Raw genomic sequence first — 10,326 nt, forward strand, 5'->3', positions numbered from 1 at the left:
GGTTAGGCTCGGTATTGAGAGTTTGATATTTCTGTGATTTTTATAAAGATAACGCATTCTCTTTGTGTCGGTTAGAGTTTTGTATGCAGCGAATGTTTGTTTGTTTTTTCCACCCGAGCAGTTTCTCGGCGAAGACTTGAAAAAGCTGCGCTCGTCGTCAAAGCGTCGAGACTGTGATTTAAAACGGGGAGCGACGACCTTGAAAACAGTAGTTCAGCAACACTGAAGCAAACAAATTGGAGAGAGGGATAGGGTGAAGGAGGGTGAGGGAGAGGGTGAGGGAGGGATGAGGGACTGGGACACGGGGCGTTCTTTTCAAAAACATATACGCGTATATACTTCATTATCTAAAGCATTCATTACCCCGATTGCGATGGCCGTCCACCGACAGAGAGCTCCACTCACATCTTAGCAGACGAGATGAAGAAAAGAAATGAAGAGAGACGGAGAAAAGAAATGAAACCTTTTATACAATCACAGGGATATTAGTCATCGTCATGCACGGTTATGATCGATTTCAGCTTTTATATCGAGAACACTGGTGGCTGCGTCTCGGAATCTGTATACAGACACAGCGTGCTTTTTACTGGGAATTTATCCCACAACCTGAGAGACAGACGTTCTATTGTTACCGACAACGATTCCGACGTTGTCTCGATTCTCTTTGTAGGGTACATATATATTTCATGTTGACGTCGAAGAGTTTTCGATGATAAATACGATGTGTGTGTAATGTATGTCTGGCAGTGGGATCATTTTAAGCTGTTCCGTGTGGACGCGGCTGCGATTTTAAATGTCTTCTTATGTTAACAACCGACGAGCTTTTCTAAAGCTATCAGTAAACCATTTCTCATTCCATCACTTCTACCTCAACCACCACCCCCCCCCCTCTGTTCCCCTCTCCATCCCCCTAGACTCGAGTCTCTCCCATCTTCCTGCTTCTCTTACCCCTCTTTATTTTGGCCAACGCAAGATCCAGTTGAGTTGACTGTGAACTTAGGATCAAGTTCTACAGTTGTGAATTAGAGTTAACTGTGAACTCAGTATCCAGTTCTACAGTTGCGAGTTAGAGTTAACTGTGAACTCAGTATCCAGTTCTACAGTTGCGAGTTAGAGTTAACTGTGAACTCAGGATCCAGTTCCACAGTTGCGAGTTAGAGTTAACTGTGAACTCAGTATCCAGTTCTACAGTTGCGAGTTAGAGTTAACTGTGAACTCAGGATCCAGTTCCACAGTTGCGAGTTAGAGTTTACTGTGAACTCAGTATCCAGTTCCACAGTTGCGAGTTAGAGTTAACTGTGAACTCAGGATCCAGTTCTACAGTTGTGAGCTAGAGTTAACTGTGAACTCAGGATCCAGTTCCACAATTGTGAATTTAAGTTCAACCCTGAACTGAGGATCCAGTGGTGCTGATCGAGTCCTGAAGTTTATTGTCACTGGCCACCCCGGAGTAGACCTCCTGGTCGCAGTTGCGGCGCTATAGCCACTGCATCAAAGGTCCACTTACAGGCATCGATGACACTCATCAAAGCCCTTTTAAGCGATTATTGGCGGGTAATTTTCCAGCCAATGTCTGGTATCATCGCGGTCATTGGCCTGGTTCAATCGAGTGTGAGGTATTCTCATCGTCGACGTGAAACATCTCAATTATACCTGAATACCGACCGATACACGCGTTAGAAGAGGGTTTACTTTAGGTCGATGAGGAACCAGTGACTGACTGACTAACTGACTGACTGGCTGGCTGACTGGCTGGCTGACTGGCTAACTGAGAGGTCTATCATTGCTACCACCAGGATTCAGACCACATGAACCCCGGATTGATGAGAGGCCAGTGAAAGACCGACTGACCGCTACCAGGGGTCCAAACCCTGGATACGACGCCCATTCATTTTTTATCGCAAACCTCGCAACAAAATGATATATCTAACATCTACTGTGTTTGTCGCCTTGAATACTAACCGCTCCCTTCGCCACGACTATCGAATACTAACCGCTCCCTGTCCCGATAAGAACGGGTCACATTTCATCGGCACGCAACGCTGAATTCAATACGGTTTATTGTGCTCCCGCTGCTAGTGATGATGTGGAAGTCATGAACATGGTCGGCTACCAAATCACAGCGAGATATCTTTTTCACCCGATAAGGAAGTTGCGGGGGTGAATGGGCGCCCGGTATGTCTGCTCGACCGCACGAACAAAACACTCACCCCGAAAACCCGTGTCTCGCCATCGATCAGCGCACAATCGTGTTTTGTTCCTATTTGGGTTCGAATCCCGTGTAAACCTGTACGACTCTCCGGTGGATCTGTCGCACGATTGAATAGATGAATACGTAATGAATTTGAATAACACGAGAAAGGTTGGTATCGCGCGCACCCTGACTGATTTAAATTCGTCTGCTGGCTTCATATCTAGGACAGATACGATCTCCATACAGGGATAGACTGTCATGATCATATCGCACGATCCGACAAAAAAATGAACGCCCCAGCGCCCTCCCTCACACACATTCTCTCCTCCAGGGGGCGCATCGAGAGACCAGCTTCGAAGGTCTTCTCACATCCTAAAAGGGCACTTTGATGTCCAAAGAGGCAATGTCCCTCCCACACTGAGGGGGGCTATTCGACGAGCTTTTCTGACAAACTTTGTCACTCGTAACCGTACTTCAAACCGTATACCCTCAGCAGTTCTATGTGGCGGGACCTGAACTAACTTGTCAATCCCCAAAAACAAAAAAACAACTTCGATGTCGAACAAGACAATATTAAGCGCACTGCCGCGCGGAAATGCACCAATTATCTTTGTTGACAAAATGAACAAAAGCCACTCGGAAGAAAAACTTGATGGACTTGTACAAGTCTTACGAGTTCCTCTGAATCCGCTACCTCTCTTATATTCCATACCCCGCAGACATAGTAAATATCATTACGATTTGCGAGGCATTAAACCAGTGATGTATTTAAAGAAGACTTCATCGGAAATAAAATGTTCCGATTGAAAACGTTTTTAAAACAATTTCGAAAAAAAGGATTTTTCGTTCTGTCAAACATACATCGTGTACAACTCGCATGACACCTCCTCCAATGTACAGCGGCTTACACACATCGTCTTGCCTGGCACGAATCGAGATCAGATCGTCGGCAGAAACAAAAACGAAACAAAATCTATTCTCCTCGGACACTGGTGGGATAACTAACCCCGTAACTGTAACGTGAGAAGTCCCAGGATGCGCTCCCCACGCCCCCTGCGCCTCCCTGCTCCCTACATCCCGCGTCCTGTTCATATTTCAATCGATACTCGACCGTTTTCTAGTGTTAACTCGCTCCACACAAAAATACCTCGTATCAATTCCGGTCACGTGACGAAAATCCACGGCATGTTATTTGTCTACGAGGGGCTCACCACGTCACGAAACGGTAGCGTCCATTACTGTTGATAATATCATCGAGCTCGTGATGAGTAGGTCAAAAATCACTCGTCATTTCGTTAATGGAATTAGTAGAGCGCATTCTACACGTTTCGTGTATCGGTTTCTGTGTTTGTTTTTGTGTGATCGAGCACTTGTGAGTAGAGCGAGCGCCGCCGCCATCTTGGATCTCGCACGTCATTACATGTGGCTTTTGGTTTTTGATAAAGGCCAGACCTAGCTCGTTTTGGTTTTATAACCAATCTAACAAGTTCAGACCAGTCTAAACTCATTTTGGTTTTGTAACCAATCCAACAACTTGAGACCAGTCTAAACTCATTTTGGTTTTATAACAAATCTAACAAGTTCAGACCAGTCTAAACTCATTTTGGTTTTATAACAAATTTAACAACTTCAGATCAGTCTAAGCTCGGTTCTATAACCAATCTAACAACTTCAGATCAGTCTAAACTCGTTTTGGTTTTATAACCAATCTAACAACTTCAGATCAGTCTAAACTCATTTTGGTTTTATAACCAATCTAACAACTTAAGACCAGTCTAAACTCATTTGGTTCTGTAACCAATCTAACAACTTCAGATCAGTCTAAACTCATTTTGGTTTTATAACCAATCTAACAACTTCAGACCAGTCTAAACTCATTTGGTTCTGTAACCAATCTAACAACTTCAGATCAGTCTAAACTTATTTTGGTTTTATAACCAATCTTATAACAACTTCAGATCAGTCTAAACTCATTTTGGTTTTATAACCAATCTAAAAACAAAATAAGTCTTAAGACTGTATTGCGATACAGCTGGGGGGCGGGGTCAAAATTTGAAAATAGATTTCCAGTGGTAAGTATGAAATGTGGTATTTTCTTTCAAAAACTACTTCCGCCAAACGAATAACTAATTTCAATACAGAATAACTTCCTAATAATTGAGGTTAGTTTAAAACATCGAACATACACGCGTTAATTATTAACAATTTATTCTCGTCGATACCGATACAATAGCAGACGATCTTCTATATTAGCACATATTTATCGATTATCCGAAAGCAATCAATAACCAATTAACGGGTCTATTAAGCGCATACGCTGATATCGTGTGGCTGAAAATAATAATCATTTCACTGTTCGATTATCGGAAACGCCTACTATAGCCGCTAGAGTGCGCTACTGGTACATGCATATCTCAAATAGCCTCTAGGGTGCGCTACTGTTAATGCATGTCTCAAATGACCGCTAGAGCGCGCTACTGGTACATTCATGTCTGTTGTAGTCGCTAGGTGTCGCCACAGCTTTATGGTTAGTGTTCATTCTAGTCGCCCATTTGTCTATTCCAATCGCTAGGGCACCTCGACGCTGAAGTAAGAACCAATGTGTCTGTTGTTGACGCTAGGGGTCGCAACCGTTATTGGAAAGTTCGGGCGAACCGATCATAATAAACTGTTACTGCGGGTGACACCACGTGTTTCCGGTGTCAATCGTCGGCGGGGAGACTATTGTTGTGTCACGTGTTATTTCTATCATCAACAGACGGCCACAATGCGCTCTAATTGATATATATAAGTTCCGTTCCGTTCTCGGCAGCAGGGAGAGGTTTTTCTCCCCCCTCTCTTTCTCTCTTTCTCTCTTCTCGACAACGACGATGATGAGTACTCGTAGTACACTTGAATAAACTCACCTGCCGCGGTAGGCTATCGATTAACGATAGTCGATAAGTTTCGTTGTACATCGAGACGACATTGTGCGCGCGCGCACATGTGTGCGCGGTATCGTATACCGTATTTAATACTTAGTATCGACAAACTCGTTAAACCTCTCCGACTTCTCCCAATCTCCGATAGAAATCACTACCTGGCTTTAACAACTCGGCCTAGACGCGTCTCTAAAATACAATGACCATTTTCACAGTCCGGAATGAGCTTAGACTGGTCCTAAATTGTGATTATAGAACTAAGATGAGCTTAGAATGGTCTTTTATAAGTTGTTAGATTGGTTATAGAACCAAAATGAACTAGGCAGATCTTGTATCAAAACCGAAATGAGTTTGAAGTATAAAAACGAAAAGGTTCGCCCAACGTGGGGCTCGAACCCACGACCCTGGGATTAAGAGTCCCATGCTCTACCGACTGAGCTAGCCGGGCGGTGATCTGTGACATTTGTGTCGTGTACGACATTATTAATTGATATTTCACATGACGTTTAAACGCGTCATACGGCCTTCGTACATGATGTTAATTGTTAATTACGGCGGCGTCTGTTAATTGTATAATTAAATTGTGTTTCTGTGTTTGCGACGTTCCCCGGGCGCCTTCAATGCGGGTCGCGGGGAAGATCGTGATATTAGAACGCGCAGAGCCAACTGAGATATCCACGCGTTCCCCGGGACCCTCGCTTCGGTCCGGTGAAGATCTTCCGCGGGAACCCAACATACATTCCATCGATACATTAACGTTCTGAAGTGACGGCCATAGTGAGGGAAGGAATTCCCTCAGTCCCGGAGGTGTTTGTATCCATGGTACTGCCACCACAGGTGTTTGGCGATGGGCTTGGATTTTATTTCCGGGTTGTTGATAATCTCACGACTTGAAGGCGTTTCATCCCTTGTGATTTTATATAGTAAAGCGTCACGACCGTCCGATAATGATTCTTAACGACCAATTGTTTATCAGAACTTTATAGCGGATAAATAAACAATATAAACATAAGGTATTTCCGTGATATTTTGAATTTATTCGCAGTTCATATTTAGCGCCATTCTCGCGAGATTATCAACAACCTGGAAATAAAATCCAAGCCCATCGCCAAACCCCTGTGACTGCCACTGCTCTACGATTCCGGTGTGCCCAACTATGTGGTACACTCGCTGCTGGCAGGAAGGCTCTTGGTGAAGGAAGGAAGAGATGTCGAAGGGATCCAAATGCAGTCCCGTGGACGTGGTTGTATGCACAGTGCTCTACGACACTACCAACTCTCCGTGATACGCAGATAGTAAGGCTCCTAGTAAAGCGATTGATATAGAGAGGGTATGAGGAAAGAAATTCCCCATTCCTGGAAGTGATTGTATCCACTGTGGATACTCTTCGCGATCCTAGGACCCAATTGGCGTATAAACTAAAGGCTCTTTAACGAGAAGGAAATAGCGAGATGTACAGAGAGGATGGAAGGGAATAGATTCCGCTAGTTGTGGAGGTAGTTGTCGGTCTTTACCACCCTGGTCGGTGTTCGATCCAACTGCGGTAACAGTTAAATCAGTAAGTAAAAAGGTTTTTTTTATTTCTTCGTGTTGTCCTCTTACAACACGGACCCAAAGTCGTTGCATCAATGGTTAAAATTGACGGACTCACGGACTTATCGGGCTGATTTCTATTCTTATTGTGCAGGGATCGACTTTACAACTCGTACTCGGAGAGAGTTTCATGAATGGTTACTATATTCTGCTCTCAGAAAACCGTGAACACGGCTATTCGGAATAGGGACGATAATAAGACAGCGCCTTGTAAACGAGTGAGCTCGAGTTGTGCCGCGATTCCACTCACGTATTACGGCGTCTTGAATCACTGTTGTCAACGGACATTGTGTCCTGTCCTGTCAGCTACAGGGAAACGACCATAACAACGCCGCTGACTGCGAGACTCGGAGCCATCCATCATTCGACACAAACTATCATTTATCTTCGTTTTATCAATGGCCGCGTGCGCGCGCAGATTAAACCGCCGTAAAGAAAAAATACTAGATTCGCGACGCAGACGATGTCTGATTTTTATTCATAAAACTTACGCAATATGAAAGGGATGGCTGGCTGGCTGGCTGGCTGGCTGGCTGGCTGGCTGGCTGGCTGGCTGGCTGGCTGGCTGGCTGGCTGGCTGGCTGGCTGGCTGGATCGATGAGAGGCCAGTGAAAGACTGGGTGTCAGCTAGCACCAGGATTAACGAGGGACCCGATGACCCTTGATATTACCGTTAATAAACTGTAAATTGATCCAGTTCGCGCTGTAAGGTCGCGCCCATTTTACGTCGTGTTTACGCAAAAAACCCGTCCTCACTCACTCGTTTAGTGAACCCTGTGATGTTTAATTCCCTTCATGAGGGCAAACACTTTCTAGAAAACACGATGACATTCTATATTTAATTTTTACCGACTCGATGTCGACTCGGTGAAAAAAAGAAGAACGCAGATCGTTATTGCATTGAAAAAATATCGAGGAACGATTTTTGTTTGTTATCGCTGCAAAAAAGGAAATAAAAACTGATTAATTTTTCCTCATCGATTTCCGTTCGTTTAGAATTCCGAGCGTTTGGAATCGTGTTGATGGTATTTAAAAGGGTAAAACAGATGACTGCAGATTCAAATGAAACCCACACAACTGTGGAACTGGGTCCAGAGAGGAATTAAACCCAAACAACTGCTGGTTCCTGCTAGTTACTGCTGGTTCCTGCTAGTTACTGCTGGTTCCCGCTAGTTACTGCTGGTTCCCGCTAGTTACTGCTGTTTCCCGCTAGTTACTGCTGGTTCCCGCTAGTTACTGCTGGTTCCCGCTAGTTACTGCTGGTTCCCGCTAGTTACTGCTGGTTCATGCTAGTTACTGCTGGTTCCCGCTAGTTACTGCTGGTTCCCGCTAGTTACTGCTGGTTCCCGCTAGTTACTGCTAGTTCCTGCTGGTTCCTGCTAGTTCCTGCTGATTCCTGCTAGTTACTGCTGGTTCCCGCTAGTTACTGCTGATTCCTGCTAGTTCCTGCTGGTTCCTGCTAGTTCCTGCTGGTTCCTGCTAGTTCCTGCTGATTCCTGCCTGCTCACTCTCACTCGCTCTCTTTCGAAACGGAAAGGGAAAAAAACAATATCTTCTAATCACGAACAGTGTATGGATTATTCGCATCGAGGATATTTGAGCCGCCGGGAGACAGTATTTCGGGGAGGTCTCGTTTATCGGTGGGGGGATACCCGCAGGCGAATGTGCACAGATCGACCCAAGCGATAGGGAAATAGAAATGGGGTTGGAGAGAGGGAGAGAGGGAAATAGAGAGAGTGTGACAGAAGAAGGGAGAGGGAGGGAGATGGTTTGCTTGATGAGACAGAGAGAAGTGAGAGGGGAGAGAAGGAGGGAGGGGAGGGATAGATAGAGAGGGGAGAGATGAAAGGTCAACACAATTCCAATCGTTCGGTAAAGTAGTTATTGATTCGCTTTCTTGCCGAGTGTCAAGAGCGAAGAGAAAGATTGCATGGAATGCAGCTTCTATTTCGCGTTTATTTGTAAATATCCGTCAGCGGAGACCATGAAAAAAAAATATATCGAATTCTTGCCCTTTTCGAACCGAAACCTAGAATCCAACTGGATGTTGATTCGAAAATCTAGAAATTTCAATTTTCCACCGAGAATGTAAATTTTATTTTGATGAATTATCACCGAGGAATCTAATTAAACTAACTCGGTCATCTCTAATGTTTTGGGCATGTACAGGGACGATTGTCTTGAACCTTTTAACTGCCCATTGCCTCCGTGTCCTTTGCTGTCCAAATCTCCTTAAATTGTCTATCTGCACCAATTGTCCCTCGCTGCCTAAATCACCGTGTCCCTTGCTGTCCAAATCTCCTTAAACTGTCTATCTTTTACCGTCCAAATTTGTATTCTTAATTTCCCTCGCTGCCGAAACTCCCTAACTGTCCCTTGCTGCCCAAAACTCCCTAACTGTCTCTTGCTGCCCAAAACTCCCTTACTGTCCCTTGCTGCCAAAAAGTCTTTAACTGTCCCTCGCTGACCAAATACCTCCTTTCAAGTCGAATATATTCTGTGAGTAATATTTGCTGAGAGTAGCGCGACGATCAGTGGGAATTGTTGATTGCTAATATTGACATAAGCGTCGCGCGTGTTGTCGGTTTAGGTCGATCAGTTCGAATACTCATTCCTCGCGGCCATATTATTGTCATCAACGTTTCCTGCTTACCTTATCCGAACTCTTATCTCTTATCTCTTATCTCTAGCTCTCGCTCTGTTTTTCCTATCTCTATTTCGTTCTTTTTTTCCGCTATTGATAAGCGTCACGAGTGAATGGAAGCCTGTTTTTAACTTATCAACGTTATTTTGAATAACAGCAGCGGCAGCGGCAGCAGCAGCAGCGGCAGCGGCAGCGACAGCAGCGGCAGCAACTTTACTTCGTGCAGACGATTTCTGGCAATGATTTGAATGTTTTTTCTAGTGTCTCGTCATCAACTGAACTTTGTGACGTGGTAAAACTACGCAATGAATCGCGACAGACGGGTAGAATATAAGTCCCACAATCAGAGGATCAAAAAAGTTTGTTAATAATCAAAACCATCAAAATTAATTAAAAACCCAAATTTTCAGTTTTATAGTACTCGGTTTTATACTCGTGAAAATGGTTTTTAGTGCGCTAAAAAATATCTCCCCGGCCGGGAATCGAACCCGGGTCTCGTACGTGACAGGCGCGGATACTCACCACTATACTACCGAGGATCGATGTCCGACGAGTTTGGCTTTTCGTTGATGACCAACATGTCACGATCGCTATTCTTATAGTGGGAGTTATAATAGAGAACCCGCTGCACTTCAAGAAATAACGGGCGCTGGTTTGACGAGCTGTGCTGCACCGATATTTTCACTTTCGAAAATATTTCGATGGAAATTCATTTCTTATAACGAAATCGTTTTTTTATTTTCTTTGTCGAGAGATATATTTATGGCCCTTATCTAGAGCACTCTACCCGTGAGGGTTGTATGATTGATAGTCGCGGCGCTCGGGTCGTACGTCTCCACACTGACCCGCGGTGTTTTATTCACCGAATCTACGCCCATAAAACCGAGAGCCCGAATTAACGGTCATTTTATGACGTCAGTTCCGTACGCGCATGCGCGAGACACAGCTATTTAAAGGTCAATGCCATCTGTTTT

General features: G+C 44.5%; 2 non-coding genes across 2 annotated transcripts; both read right to left on the bottom strand.

The window, feature by feature from the left end:
* Positions 1 to 5,490: 5,490 nt before the first annotated feature.
* On the bottom strand, positions 5,491 to 5,563 carry Trnak-cuu (transfer RNA lysine (anticodon CUU)). Its single transcript has one exon. It is a non-coding gene; the product is annotated as a tRNA-Lys (tRNA).
* Positions 5,564 to 9,819: 4,256 nt separating this feature from the next.
* Trnad-guc (transfer RNA aspartic acid (anticodon GUC)) lies at positions 9,820 to 9,891 on the bottom strand. The gene has a single exon. It is a non-coding gene; the product is annotated as a tRNA-Asp (tRNA).
* Between the last annotated feature and the right edge of the window lie 435 nt (positions 9,892 to 10,326).

The sequence above is a fragment of the Tubulanus polymorphus genome, unplaced genomic scaffold (assembly GCF_964204645.1).
Source record: "Tubulanus polymorphus unplaced genomic scaffold, tnTubPoly1.2 scaffold_48, whole genome shotgun sequence".
Lineage (NCBI taxonomy): Eukaryota > Metazoa > Nemertea > Palaeonemertea > Tubulaniformes > Tubulanidae > Tubulanus > Tubulanus polymorphus.